Source organism: Scyliorhinus canicula, chromosome 4, assembly GCF_902713615.1.
Source record: "Scyliorhinus canicula chromosome 4, sScyCan1.1, whole genome shotgun sequence".
Taxonomy (NCBI): domain Eukaryota; kingdom Metazoa; phylum Chordata; class Chondrichthyes; order Carcharhiniformes; family Scyliorhinidae; genus Scyliorhinus; species Scyliorhinus canicula.
Window position 1 is genome coordinate 63582850 of NC_052149.1, and position 15075 is coordinate 63597924.

The following is a 15075-nucleotide window of genomic DNA, read 5'->3' on the forward strand; positions in this document are numbered from 1 at the left end:
GGGATATGACGTCCGCAAATCCCTGCCAGTATCCCCTGAGTTTTGGACACGCCCAGAACATGTGGACATGGTTCGCTGGTCCTCCCCCAAATCTAGCACACTTGTCCTCCAGCCCAAAGATTTTGCTCATCTGGGCCACCGTCATGTGGGCCCGGTGAACCACCTTGAACTGAATCAGGCCGAGCCTGGCACATGTTGCGGTTGCATTTACCCTCCCAGAGCGTCTGCCCATACGCCTCCCTCCAACTCCCCACCAAGCTCCTCCTCCCACTTAGGTTTCAGTTCCTCGATCCCTGTGTCCTCCGCTCCCATAAGCTCCTTATAAATATCCAAGACTCTCCCCTCTCCTACCTCACCCCTGGAAACTACCCTGACCTGGATCCCCCTTGGTGGAAGGCGTGGAAAGGACGGGACCTGTCTACGTACGTAATCCCGCACCTGCAAGTACCGAAAGTTATTCCCCCTCGCCAGCCCGAACTTCTCCTCCAGCGCCCTCATGTTCGCGAAGCTCCTTTCCAGGAACAAGTTGCCCATCCTTCCCACCCCCGCCCTCCGCCACGCTCCCAACCCGCCGTCCATCTTCCCCGGGACAAGTTGGTGGTTGTCACATATTGGGGACCAGACCGACACTCCCACTTCCCCTGTATGCGTCCTCCATTGGCCCTAAACCCGCAGAGCCACCACCACTATAGGGCTGATGGAGTACCTGGCCGGCGGGAGCGGCAGGGGAGCCGTAACCAGGGCTGCCAAGCTGGTGCCCCTGCACGAAGCAGCCTCCACCCGCTCCCAAACCGACCCCGTACCCACCATCCATTTCCTTATCATGGCTATGTTAGCCGCCCAGTAGTAGTTGCTGAGGTTCGGCAATGCCAGCTACGGTTCCGTTCCAGCATTCCCCTCTTTACCCGCGGGTACTTCCCCGCCCAAACAAATCCCAGGATGATTTTATTGATTCCTTCAAAGAAGGACCGCGGAATGAAAATAGGGAGACATTGAAAAATAAACAGGAAACTTGGGAGGATCGTCATCTTCACCGTCTGTACTCTCCCCGCTAGTGACAGTGGGAGTGCATCCCACCTCCGAAACTCGCTCCTCATTTGCTCCACCAGCCTAGACAAGTTCAACTTATGCATCTTGCCCCAGTCACACGCCACTTGTATCCCTAAATACCTAAAACTTTCCACAACCAGTCTAAACGGTAGCTCCCTCAGCCTATTCTCCTGACCCCTCACCTGCACCACAAACATTTCGCTTTTTGCCATGTTCAACTTGTAGCCCGAAAACCGGCCAAATTCCCCTAGGATTTCCATAATCCCGTCCATCCCTGCCGCTGGATCCGACACATACAAAAGCAGGTCGTCCGCGTAGAGCGAGACCTCGACCATTCCCTTCCATCTCCTTGCCGCTCTCAAAGCAATTGCCAGCGGTTCTATGGCCAATGCACACAGCAGTGGCGAGAGGGGGCATCCCTGTCTTGTCCCGCGGTGTAGTCTAAAATACTCAGATGTCGTCCTGCTCGTCCTTACACTAACCTTCGGGGCCTCATATAGCAGTTTAACCCAGTCCACAAAGCCTTCTCCAAACCCAAACCGTCCCAGCACCTCCCGTAAATAGTCCCATTCCACCCGGTCAAAAGCTTTTTCGGCATCCATTGCCACCACTACCTCCATCTTTCTGCCCTCCGGGGGCATCATAATCACATTGAGTAGCCTTCTTAGATTGGCTACCAGCTGCCTGCCCTTAACAAACCCCGTTGGGTCCTCTACAATCACGTCCGATACGCAGTCTTCAATTCTGGACGCCAGGATCTTGGCCAGCAGTTTAGCGTCCACATTAATCAGAGAGATTGGTTTATAGGACCCACAAGCTTCCGGACCTTTATCCCATTTTAATATCAGCGAGGTGATGGCTTGCGACATCGTCGGGGGTAGCACCCCATTGTCCCTCGCCTCGTTAAACACCCTAACCAGCACCGGCCCCACTATACCCGGGAATTTTTTGTAGAACTCCACTGGATACCCGTCCGGCCCCGGGGCTTTACCCGACTGCATGGTCTTCATGCCCCCCATTACTTCTTCAGCTCTAATCGGGGCCCCCAGCCCCTCTACCATCCCCCTGCCCACCTTTGGGCAGGTCAGCCCATCTAAGAAGCGCCTCATCCCCTCCGGCCCCGTGGGGGGTTCCGAGGTATACAGCTTGCTGCAAAAGTCCCTGAATACCCTGTTCAATCCTGCCGGGTCTCCAACTCGGTTCCCTGCCCCGTCCACTACCGTCCTTATTTCCCTGGCCGCCTCCCTCTTCCTAAATTGCTGTGCAAGCATTCTGGTGGCTTTCTCCCCATACTCATACACCACGCCCCTGGCCTTTCTGAGCTGCTCTACGGCCTTCCCTGTGGATAGCGCCCCCAGCTCCGCCTGCAGTCTCTGTCGTTCCCAAAGTAGCTCTGCCCTCGGGGACTCCGCATATTCCCTATCCGTCCGTATCATCTCCTTCACCAGTCTGTCCATCTCCGCCCTGTCCGTTCTGTCCCTATGGGCTCGGATTGAGATCAGTTCCCCTCTCACCACTGCCTTCAGCGCCTCCCAGAGCACCGCTGCTGGGACTTCCCCTGTATCGTTGACCTGCAGGTAGTCCTGCATGCATTTCCCCACTCGCTCACACACCCTCTCCTCTGCCAACAATCCCACCTCTAACCTCCATTGTGGGCGCCCGTAACTTTCTTTGCAGACCAGCAGGTCGACCCAATGTGGAGCATGGTCCGAAATAGTGATTGCCGAGTATTCTGTATCCCTCACCCCCTCCAAAAAGTCCCTACTCATAATAAAGAAGTCAATACGAGAATAAACCTTGTGAACATGTGAATAGAACGAGAACTCCTTCCCCGTCGGCGGTTGATTCTCCAGGGGTCCACCCCCCCCCCCCCCCTCCATTTGTTCCATGAACCCTCTCAGTTCCCTTGCCATTGCTGGGACCCTGCCCGTTTTGGAGCACGACCGGTCCAGGTCGGGATCAAGGACTATATTAAAGTCCCCACCCATAATCAACTTGTGCGAATCCAAGTCGGGGATTTTCCCCAGCAGCCTTTTGATGAAATCTACATTGTAATGAACTCCAATTGGCGTTATTGGTTGGCCAATTGGAATATGAGCTCCCTCAATGATAGCTCATTGAGGGGGCCCATATAATCACCTGTGTAGGCTTTGTGAGCCAGCCTTAAGTTGACTGGACTGCTAGCAGCACTGTTTGTAGCTGCTCCTGTAATATCGTTATTGTAAATAAATATTGGTGTGGTGATGGAACTCCTGCCTCCCGTGGATTACTACAGTGGCGACGAGGTAAACTAAGAATTTTGCGGAGACCAGCTGCTGCACTCGAAGGGTAAGCCTTGCCATTTTTAAAATGCCGTTTTTTGGAAGGTTAGAGGCATTCGACCAGGCTATTGAGGACTGGTCCCAGTATGTGGAGAGAATGTGTTACTTCTTCCGGGCAAATGATATACTGACGGACGAAAGGAGATGGCTTATCCTGCTGTCGGCGTGCGGACCCTCAGCTTTTGCCATTATACGTAGTCTGACGTATCCCGATGCGCTGGACACGAAACTTTCCAAGAAGTAACGGATTTGGTGAAAGAGCACTATGACCCAAAACCACCCCTCATTTTGCGTAGGTACAGATTCTACACAGCGAAGCGGGAAGACAGGGAGTCAGTCACAAATTTCTTGACCCGCCTGAGAAGGCTGGCAGAAAAATGTGAGTTCGGCCCGACGCTAAATGAAATGCTTCGGGACCGGTTAGTGTGTGGTATAAATGACCTCACAATACAGAAATGCCTGTTGGCGGAAACAGAGCTAGACTGCAGGCAGGCGTTACAGCTCGCACTGTCCCTAGAAAAGGCAGCAAGTGAGGCGCAGGAACTACAGGGCACGCCAATGGAGGTAGATACTTGTGAGAGGGACTACCACAACGGGTCCTGCTACCAGATAGCCGCCCTCAGGAAAAACCTGAGGAATAGAGGGAAAAAGGAAAACCCCAGAACTGCCCCCAAGTCTGCCAGGACTAACTGGAGACAGAGGGAAGTACCGGCTGAGGCTCCCCCAACAGAGAAGGACCGTTTCTGGCACCAGACAGAGTGGGGTAACAACGACAGAAACCCTAGAAGGAGGTGGCAAAAGAGGAATAGCAGGTGGGGACGCAGGGAAGTACACAACCTAGATGCCCCATCCTCCTCCGAAGGGGAACAATTATATAATATTGCAACGAAGAAAGCAGAACCCATTAGGATTACCCCACGGGTGAACGGGCGGCCGACAATAATGGAAATAGACACGGGTGCGGCCGTGTCAGTAATGGGAGTGGCAGCATTTAGAAAAATCAAAGATGGACTCCAGCCGCTAACCCTAACAAAAACATTGACAAAACTTAAAACCTACACGGAGGAACCCCTGGAAGTTCTAGGCACGACTCATGTACCCGTGGAATATGAGAAACAATTGCTCAGATTACCGTTGACTATAGTATAGGGCTCCGGACCGAGATTAATTGGACGGAACTGGCTGAAAGACCTAAAATTAGATTGGATGAAAATTTTCCAGAGTGGAAGCGGGCAGTTGAGTGGAGTACTCCAAAAATACCCGGAGGTCTTCCAGGAAGGTTTGGGGGAAATCATAGGCGCCAAAGCAACTTTGCACGTGGACCCAGAAGCCCTTCCGAAATTTTGTAAGGCCAGGCTGGTACCTTTTGCATTAAGGAAGAAAGTAGATGACGAAATAGAAAGGTTACGGCGTGACGGCATTATCAGACCAGTACAGTTCTCGGAATGGGCAGCGCCGGTGGTACCAATTTTGAAGCCAGACGGCTCGATATGTCTCTGTGGAGGTTTCAAACAGACGGTAAACAAATACGCACTGCTGGACAAATACCCAATCCTGAAAATAGACGACCTATATGCCAAATTGGCAGGTGGGCTTTTGTTCGCGAAACTGGACATGAGCCACGCCTACCTGCAGTTAAAACTGGACAAGGGCTCCCAGAAGTTCGCTACGATCAACACCCTGAAGGGCCTTTTTCGTTATACTCGGCTACCTTTCGGAGTGTCATCAGCCTGCGCTATATTCCAGCGTACGATGGAAAATATTCTGCAGGGACTACCGCAGGTGGCGATTTATTTGGACGATGTCTTAATCACGGGTCGGACAAACAGGGAACTCTTAAGGAACCTGGAGGAAGTGCTCAGGCGTTTCGCAAAGGCAGGCGTACGGCTACAAAGGGAAAAATGTGTTTTTCTGGCCCCACAAGTGACGTACCTGGGATATAAAGTAGACGAGTCAGGCTTACACCCATTAGAAGACAGAGTAAGGGCAATAAAAGAAGCCCCAGCTCCCACCACGGTCCAGGAGTTACGATCATTTCTAGGGTTGGTAACCTATTGTGGAAAATTTATTGAAAATAGGGTGTCCATCCTAGAACCCCTCCACCAGCTACTAAAAAAGGGGCAAGAATGGAAATGGTCCACCCGCCAAAACCGAGCATTTAGGGACATTAAGGAACAGCTGTCATCCGAAAATGTCCTGGAGCATTATGACCCAAGGAAGGAGTTGGTGGTCACTTGTGATGCATCCCCCTATGGGGTAGGAGCCATCTTAGCCCATAGAGGAAGAAATGGGGAAGAACGGCCAATAGCCTATGCTTCGAGGACCTTGGCGATGGCTGAGAAGAAGTACGCCCAAATCGAGAAGGAAGAACTGGCGGTGATATTCGCAGTAAAAAAATTTCACCAGTATCTGTACGGGCGGAAATTCACCATAGTGACGGACCATAAGCCGTTATTAGGGTTATTAAAAGAAGACAAGTCAATACCCCCGATTGCATTAGCTAGAATCCAATGCTGGGCATTGCTACTGGCAGTGTATAGATACATTCTGGAGCACAGACCGGGAACGCGAGTAGCAAATGTAGATGCTTTGAGCAGACTTCCCCTCCCGGATACTCCGCCGCAAATACCAAAAGTAGAGGAGACAGTAATGACTCTAGATTTTTTGGACACCCTACCAGTAGACGCACAACATATTCGGTTGTGGATGCAAAAAGACCCAGTTTTAGCCAAGATGAAGCATTTACTGCTAACAGGGGAACTGGAAAGACCAGTGGAGCCCCAGATGCACCCATACTGGAGCAGAAGGGACCAAATAACCGTAGAAGACGGCTACCTATTATGGGGAGCCCGGGTAATCGTCCCAGCTCAGGGCCGTCAGGCAATCTTAACCGAGTTACATCACGGACACCCAGGGGTGTCTAAAATGAAGATGCTAGCTCGAAGCTACGTTTGGTGGCCAGGTTTGGACACAGACATAGCAGCCTTGGTACGTCGGTGCCAGGAGTGCCAACAGGGGCAAAGAGTGCCACCAGCGGCGCCATTGCATCCGTGGGAATGGCCAGACAGACCGTGGACCCGCCTGCATATTGACCACGCCGGCCCTTTCATGGGCTCAATGTTTTTGGTGATAGTGGACGCCCACTCCAAATGGTTGGATGTCCACCGGGTAAACATGGCAAGCACAGCATCGACAATTGAAAAGCTCAGGGCCTTGTTTGCAACACATGGACTTCCGGAGGTATTGGTGTCGGATAACGGAACGGCATTCACAAGTGGGGAATTTGGAAAATTCCTGAAGGAAAACGGAGTCCATCACATCAAAACGGCCCCCTACCATCCAGCGACCAACGGCCTGGCAGAGAGAGCAGTCCAGACACTTAAAGTGGGACTCAAGAAGCAGCCGGCAGCGTCAATGGACACAAAACTCTCCCGCTGGCTGTTTGATTACAGGACCACACCGCATTCCACAACGGGCATACCGCCAGCTGAACTCTTAATGGGAAGGCGGCTGCGAACGAGGCCGAGTCTCCTTTTCCCAAATTTAACGGGGAAAGTGGAGAAACAACAGGAGGCCCAACGCAGGGGGCATGATAATAGTCGGCAGCAGAGACATTTCCAGGTGGGGGCACCGGTTTGGGTCAAGAATTATGGGAATGGACCAACGTGGGTCAAAGGCACGGTAGAGTCCCAAACAGGGCCCGTATCCTATGAGGTTTCAATAGGAGGTAAGGTGCTGAAGAAACACCTAGACCAAATAAGGGCAGCGGAACCACACCTGGAGGCAGGCAAAGCAGGACCGCCTAAAGCTGGGATAGCGCAGACGGAAAGGATACCCACACCCCAGCCCCGAGCAATTTCTCCAGACCCCGTCATCCAGTCGTCAGAGTCGGAGATGGACATGTTCGACGAGGCCGCCGCGACACCTCTCCCCAAGGAGGAGGAAGAACAACTTCCAAGGAGGTCGTCAAGGAAAAGACGGGCACCTATAAGGTACACCCCGCCCACTTCAGAGAACGACCCGGCGGACAACACAGAGGTGACAGACCCAGACATGAGGAGCAGGAAGAAGCTCAGAGGAATGCCAGCTGGCAGGAATTCCTCGGACCTGTGGGGGGAGGGGTGTAATTAACTCCAATTGGCTTTATTGGTTGGCCAATTGGAATATGAGCTCCCTCAATGATAGCTCATTGAGGGGGCCCATATAATCACCTGTGTAGGCTTTGTGAGCCAGTCTTAAGTTGACTGGACTGCTAGCAGCACTGTTTGTAGCTGCTCCTGTAATATCGTTATTGTAAATAAATATTGGTGTGGTGACGGAACTCCTGCCTCCCGTGGATTACTACAGTGGCGACGAGGTAAACTAAGAATTTTGCGGAGACCAGCTGCCGCACTCGGAGGGTAAGCCTTGCCATTTTTAAAATGACGTTTTTTGGAAGGTTAGAGGCATTCGACCCGGCTATTGAGGACTGGTCCCAGTATGTGGAGAGAATGTGTTACTTCTTCCGGGCAAATGATATACTGACGGATGAAAGGAGATGGCTTATCCTGCTGTCGGCGTGCGGACCCTCAGCTTTTGCCATTATACGTAGTCTGACGTATCCCGATGCGCCGGACACGAAAACTTTCCAAGAAGTAACGGAATTGGTGAAAGAGCACTACAACCCAAAACCACCCCTCATTTTGCGTAGGTACAGATTCTACACAGCGAAGCGGGAAGACAGGGAGTCAGTCACAATTTGTTTGTAGCTGCTCCTGTAATATCGTTATTGTAAATAAATATTGGTGTGGTGACGGAACTCCTGCCTCCCGTGGATTACTACATACATCATCCCAGTTTGGAGCGTTAACATTCACTCGAACCACCCTCACCCCCTCAAGCTTGCCCCGTACCATGAGAAATCGACCACCCCCATCCGCAACTGTGCTGTCCGCCTCAAATTTAACCCGTTTGTTAATCATGATCGCGACCCCTCTGGTCTTAGCGTCAAGCCACGAATAGAAGACCTGGCTAACCCAGCCCTTCCGTAATCTAATCTGGTCCTCACTTTCAAATGTGTCTCCTGCAGCAACATTACATCTGCCTTCAGAGCCCATAAGTGCGCGAACACACCTGCCCTCTTGACCGGCCCTCTAACATTCCAGGTGATCACCCTGGTTGGAGGGCACCCTGCCCCCCCACTACGCCGATCAGCCATCCCCCTTCTTGGGCCCACCCCCTGCCCATGTGCCGCGCCTCCCCTGGTCCGCCTCTTGGCAGCTCCCACCCCGACTTCTTCCCTGTTACCTGGTTCAGTTCCCTCCCTCGTCAGCAGATGATCTTCCTCCCCTCCCCCCCACCCCAGAAACAACCCCTTGTAACCTAACCCCTGCCATATACAGGCTGTATACACCCCCCCCCCCCACCTCGCTCCCGTTGACTAGCTCAAAGCAGCTATCCTGGTGGCTCTCAACTCCACGCCACCATGTTTCCCACCTACTGTCCCCCCCGCTCCCCTCCCCCCGCCCATCAATACCACCTCCCCAGAACAGCCCTGTTCGAGCAATTGCTCTGGGACCGAAACAGAGAGAAAATAAACAAAGAACAAAGCTCGCCCCCACAATAGTGCAATTCAAACTGTGTAATGAGATGGGCACTACCACCCACCCCCCTCCCAACATTCCCAGAAAAATAGCAAAAAGAACACGAACAGCCCCCAGCACCCAATAACTTAAACTTTAACTATAACTTTGGCTTTAACTTTAAAACTTTCAAACAGGCAAACACAAACACAAGAACACCCCCAATTTTAAGTAAAAGAGCATGCCCAACGACATTGCTAACACGAAGGGCAATCTGCGAACAAATGCAAACATCCCTTAATACACTCTAACTTGAGTCCATGGGTCCTCAGTTCGGCACCAGTCCATGCCCCTCAGCGAAGTTCATCGCTTCCTCCGGGTCTCAAAAATAATGTTGCTGTTCCCGGTATGTGACCCAAAGCCGCCGGGAAATGTAGCCCGAACTTGACCTTTTTAAACAGGATCTCTTTAATTTGTCTGTAGGCTGCCCTCCTTCTGGCCACCTCCTGGCTCAGATCCTGGTAGATGCGCAGGACACTGTTGTTCCCTGAGCAGCTCTTCGTGCTCTTGGCCCACTGTAGAACCCGCTCCATGTCCACGAACCTATGGAACCTGACCATCATCGCCCCCCCCCCCCCGCGGCTGCCTCGCCTGCACTCTGTGTGCCCTGTCCAGCTCCAACGGACGCGGGAAGAAATTATCCCCACCAGCTTCTGCAGCATGTCTGCCACATATGCCATGGCATCCCCTCCCTCGGCCCCCTCCGGGAGTCCAATGATTCTCAGATTCTGCCGGCGAGACCTGTTTTCCAGGTCCTCCAGCCTGTCCATCAGCCTTGATTGTTGTTCCTTCAACTTTCTCATTTCCATGTCCGCTACCGTTTGGAAATACGCCTGCTCTTCCACTGTCTTCTCCAGTGCCTGGACCTTCTTATCCTGCACATCCAGCCTCTGGTCCAGTCGCTCCACCGCTTTCTGGAGCAATTCCAAATTATCCCGTTCAGTGCTGCGAAGCTCTCTTTCATGACCTTCAGCATGTTGTCCAGTGCTGTCTGGACTGTCCGTTCAGTGGTCCGTTCATCGGCCATCTTTCCTCCTACTTGCGCTTCCGCACCACCTTTGTTCAGCCCCTTCTTCGCCTGTTTTCGCTCCCTTCTGCTCCTTAAGTCCATACAACTCTGTATGGATTCAGATCTAGAGTGCTATTGTTTTTCACTCCAGCGCTCAAAAGTTCAAAAAAGTTGTGGGAAAAGGTCTTAAAGGCTGACCGAGAGCCACCAAATGCGCGACTTACTCCCTCATAGCCGCCACCGGAAGACGACCTCACTTTTTTTAAGGCTCCTTCGTGGCATATTTGATTGAATGCTCCTGGATGTCAAGAGCAGCTAATATATAGGTTATTCAACTGTGAAAGCCATTGTAGCATGCCTGTCCTGTCCCAATCACATCCAAATCATATTTACCTTAGTTTCCACTGGCAGTTACTGGGCAGTGAAAGGAGCAATATAACATAACCAAAATAATCAAGGAATCAATGTATCTTTTAGATGAATCTGCAGATATGTTCGCTAAATGTATAAAATGATGAGAGCCTTTGCTTTTCAGTTACACTCAGAAGGGATTGCCAGTGCAATTACTATTTGAATGCTCTCTTATGAGCAAGAAGCTCGTCTATAAACTTTGTGGGGGGGGGGGGGGGGGGGGGGATTTTACCAGGCAAGGGAAGGTAGATTCAATTGCATGCAGGGACTTATATTCTCTAAAAGTAACATTGGGTTGTGATTCATACCCCAGATGTTCCTGCATTCTCCCAAGACAGTAAATCCCTTGGCAGTGTCCTTGTAGATAGCCTGTCTGAAATCAGCTGACTCAGCCCAGAATGGACAGCAAGAACAGATCAAAATCTTTATTTTTAATGACTACATTCCGCACTGTGCATTGAACTTACCAACTGGATGCTAAAAAAAAATTAGCACAAAGCCACAAAACCACAGCTTAATATCCTTGCTGCTGGACAAACTTCCCTGACAGCTAACATGGCAGCTTAAAGTGATTTTTCAGAGCAGCTGCTCCAAGGAATTGAGCCTGTCCAAATGTTCTCTGAAAGTGCAACAGTGACTCTTTAAACAACATCACCCTTCTTCTAAAGCTTTACTTGTCTTCTTTTAGAAGTCAAATTTGCTGCTGTGACATTACAATGTGGTTAGCAGGAAGGATGCACCACTGAACAACTGTCCTAACGCGTTCAGTTCTAGATAACATCTGCCTCAAACTGGTTTCAACACTTAGAAAAATATCACTCGATCAATTTTAAAGACATCAAATTGCAGTCCAGAATTACCAAACTAATTAGAACAACACACAAAGTCATACCATTGTGCAGAACTTATTTATTATATCATTTTAAACTTGCCACATAAGAAGAATCAGAATTTCTTGACTTTAAATGATAAATATGAAAATAATCAAGGAAACTGCATACATGTTAGATGAACTTGCTGATATTCGCCTTCAGAATATAAGAAATAGCTGAAACTTTTGCACCTCATCTACTCTCAGAAGGAATTGCCAAACTTCTGGGAGGAGTTTTGCCATGAAAGGGTGTCTGCGTGTACTTAAATCGCCGAAAAGTGACCTCAATTTGGAATCCTGAAATTATCCCAACCATTTACAGGCTTCACCTGAGCAGATGTTCAGACAATTGTAGCTGTTAGGTTGTAGTAATCCACAGGAGGCAGGAGTTCCGTCACCACACCAATATTTATTTACAATAACGATATTACAGGAGCAGCTCCAAACAGTGCTGCTAGCAGTCCAGTCAACCTAAGACTGGCTCACAAAGCCTACACAGGTGATTATATGGGCCCCCTCAATGAGCTATCATTGAGGGAGCTCATATTCCAATTGGCCAACCAATAAAGCCAATTGGAGTTCATTACATAGGTAATATTCGTATAAGTTATTAACTGCTGTTTTAGCCAATCCTTCTGGTTTTAATAGCGAGTGCACCGATTTTCCCAGCCGTTAGCAACTCCGGAAGGTCACCATGCAAGTGCAGAACGGGAAAACTATTTCAGTGAAACTGACAGGCTGGGATGTTTTTGATCAGAGAAATTGAAGAGCTGCAGCCAAGGTCTGCTCATAGCATTCCTTCTCAGGGCATTTGTTCACCGTTTGACAGACAATTGCAAAAAGACAGTTCACCTGCCTTATACTTCATCCACCTTGATCTGACAGACTTCACATAGCATGAGTGAACCTTATGCAGCTCTTCTTTGCACCTCTGATAAGGAGGCACCTTGAAGGAGCAACATCAACACTAATTCGCCAGCAGCAACAGCTGCTTGTGACTCAGCCGCATGCTGCTCCACAGGCAGAGTGGGTGCAGACAGAGATCTAGCTCGAAGGAGACAAGACCCAAAACACAGGGTCCACAGGCAGAGAATCAGTTACCTTGATGTATTGAGGAACTGTGCTCAAGAAAGCTCAAGCTTCCACGACTGCCAACATCTTCAACCATCTTGTGTCATAATAGTGACGGAAAAAACATCGATTTATGTCTGGGAATATTGTACTTTTAAAAAATCTGAATTTTAATTTAAAAAAATGGACACAGAAGTCATTGGCAGAATTGCTGCAGTGTGATTCTCTGAGAGAAAATGGAAACCCACCCTATTACCAGACAAGGTACTTCTAAAAGAAACTAACTGCCGTCTCCAGCAGAGACAATGGGAAATAACAGCCATCTCATCAAGTGATTTCCTGTGTAATGCCCCGGCAGATTTTATGAATTTGCCTTCCCACTTGGAATATACAAAGAATGGGTTTCAAACCAGCTGAACAGTTTCCCTAGATTATCTGCATGTGTGTGCTCCCTGAGAACAGTTGCTGGGGGTCTGTGGTAATCACCACTGTTGTGTATATTAGGAGATGTGTGGTAATACCCTGTACTACAGGTACGGGGTACTCCCTGCCTGCTGGCTCCGCCCAGTAGGTGGAGTATAAATATGTGTGCTCCCTGTACAGCAGCCATTTCGCCAGCTGCTGTAGGAGGCCACACTCTCGTCTCTGTGCAATTGATCGTGCATCAATTTATTACTCTAAGATTTTCAGAAGATGGATCTCCGCATCAAGCCAGATCGCCTGCAACTGGATCCGCAATCAAGCGACGCCAAAAAAGACTTTCAACATTGGCTAGCTTGTTTCGAAGCGTACATCAGGTCTGCACCAGACCCAATTCCGGAAGCTCAGAAGGTCCAGATACTCTACTCGTGGCTGAGCTCCAACGTATTCCCTCTTATCCAGGACGCGCCAACCTACGATGCAGCCATGGCGCTACTGAAAGAGAATTACCCCCAGCGGACGAACACGCTCTTCACCAGACACGTACTCTCTACTCGTCGTCAACTCCCTGGTGAGTCCGTAGAAGATTTCTGGCGTGCCTTAATTCCCCTGGTCAGAGACTGTCACTGTCAGGCCGTCACGGCCACGGAACATTCAAACCTCCTCATGCGGGATGCTTGCGTTATGGGATTAGGGTCAGACCACATACGCCAGCGACTTTTAGAGGGGGCCACGCTCAACCTCGCAGAAACCAAAAAGCTGCCGCTATTGATGACGGTCGCCTCGCGCAATATTCAGGCCTACACCTCCAGCCACGTGGCCCACCCCTCCTACGCATCATGGACACCACAGACGGCCGCCCCACCGGAGGCCTCACCCATCCAATCCTTTTGTTTGTGCCATGCGCCAGCCAGCCAACCCCGGGGGCCCCCTATGTTACTTCTGTGGGCAACAGAAACACCCCCGCCAATGCTGCCCGGCCCGCAGCGCCCTTTGCAAGGCCGGCGGCAAAAAGGGGCATTTCGCTGCGGTGTGCCAGGCCCGCGCAGACGCCGCTATCGCCCCGACCCCCCTCACGTACGGACAGTGGCCGTCGCCATCTTCCCCTCCTCGGACCACGTGCGGCTAGTGGGCGCCACCATCTTCCCTTCCTCGGACCACGTGCGGCCAGTGGGCGCCACCATTTTCCCCTTCTCGGACCACGTACGGCCCATGGGCGCCGCCATCTTTGTCAACCCCGACACATGTGGCCCGTGGGCGCCGCCATCTTGTCCACCCCAAGATCATCTTTCTCCCCCACGGCATATGGGCGCCACCATCATTTCAGGACCCATGCACCCCATCGTTCGACACCAGCAACGACCAGCCGCGACTCGCCTAGGTCACGATTGACCAGTCTCGCCCGCATAATCTAGCCACCGCCTCGACAAGCGTGAAGATCGATGGGCAGGAGATCTTCTGTCTGCTGAACTCCGGAAGCACCGAAAGCTTCATCCATCCCGATACGGGAAGGCGCTGCTCCCTTGCGGTACACCCTGCCAATCAGAGAATCTCCCTGGCCTCCAGGTCCCACTCCGTGGCGAACTGTATAGCCACGCTCACGGTCCAGGGCGTAGAATTCAGCGGCTTCCGCCTCTACGTCCACCCCAACCTCTGCGCTGCCCTGCTACTCGGCCTGGACTTCCAGTGTAACCTCCAGAGCCAAACACTGAAATTCGGCGGGCCCCTACCACCCCTTATTGTGTGCGGCCACACGACCCTAAAGGTCGACCCACCTTCCCTATTTGCAAACTTAACTCCAAATTGCAAACCCGTCGCCTTCAGGAGCAGACGGTACAGCGCCCAGGACAGGACCTTCATCAGGTCCGAAGTCCAGCGACTGCTTCAGGAAGGCATCATCGAGGCCAGCAACAGCCCCTGGAGAGCCCAAGCGGTAGTGGTGAAAACTGGGGAGAAACACATGTGTACTACAGCCAGACCACCAACAGGTACACGCAGCTCGACGCGTACCCCCTCCCACGCATATCTGAGATTGCACAGTACTGGGTCTTCTCAACTGTGGACCTGAAATCCGCCTACCACCCCATCCATAAGGTGGACCGCCCATACACTGCCTTCGAGGCAGATGGCCGCCTCTACCACTTTCTCAGGGTTCCCTTCGGCGTCACCAACGGGGTCTCGGTCTTCCAAAGGGAGATGGACCGAATGGTCGACCGGTATGGGCTGCGGGCCACTTTCCCGTAACTGGATAATGTCACCATCTGCGGCCATGATCAGCAGGACCACGATGCCAACCTTGCC

At 51.4% G+C, this 15075-nt stretch overlaps 1 pseudogene; it reads left to right on the forward strand.

The window, feature by feature from the left end:
* Window positions 1-4298: 4298 nt before the first annotated feature.
* On the forward strand, window positions 4299-7028 carry LOC119964142 (annotated as a pseudogene).
* Window positions 7029-15075: the final 8047 nt, after the last annotated feature.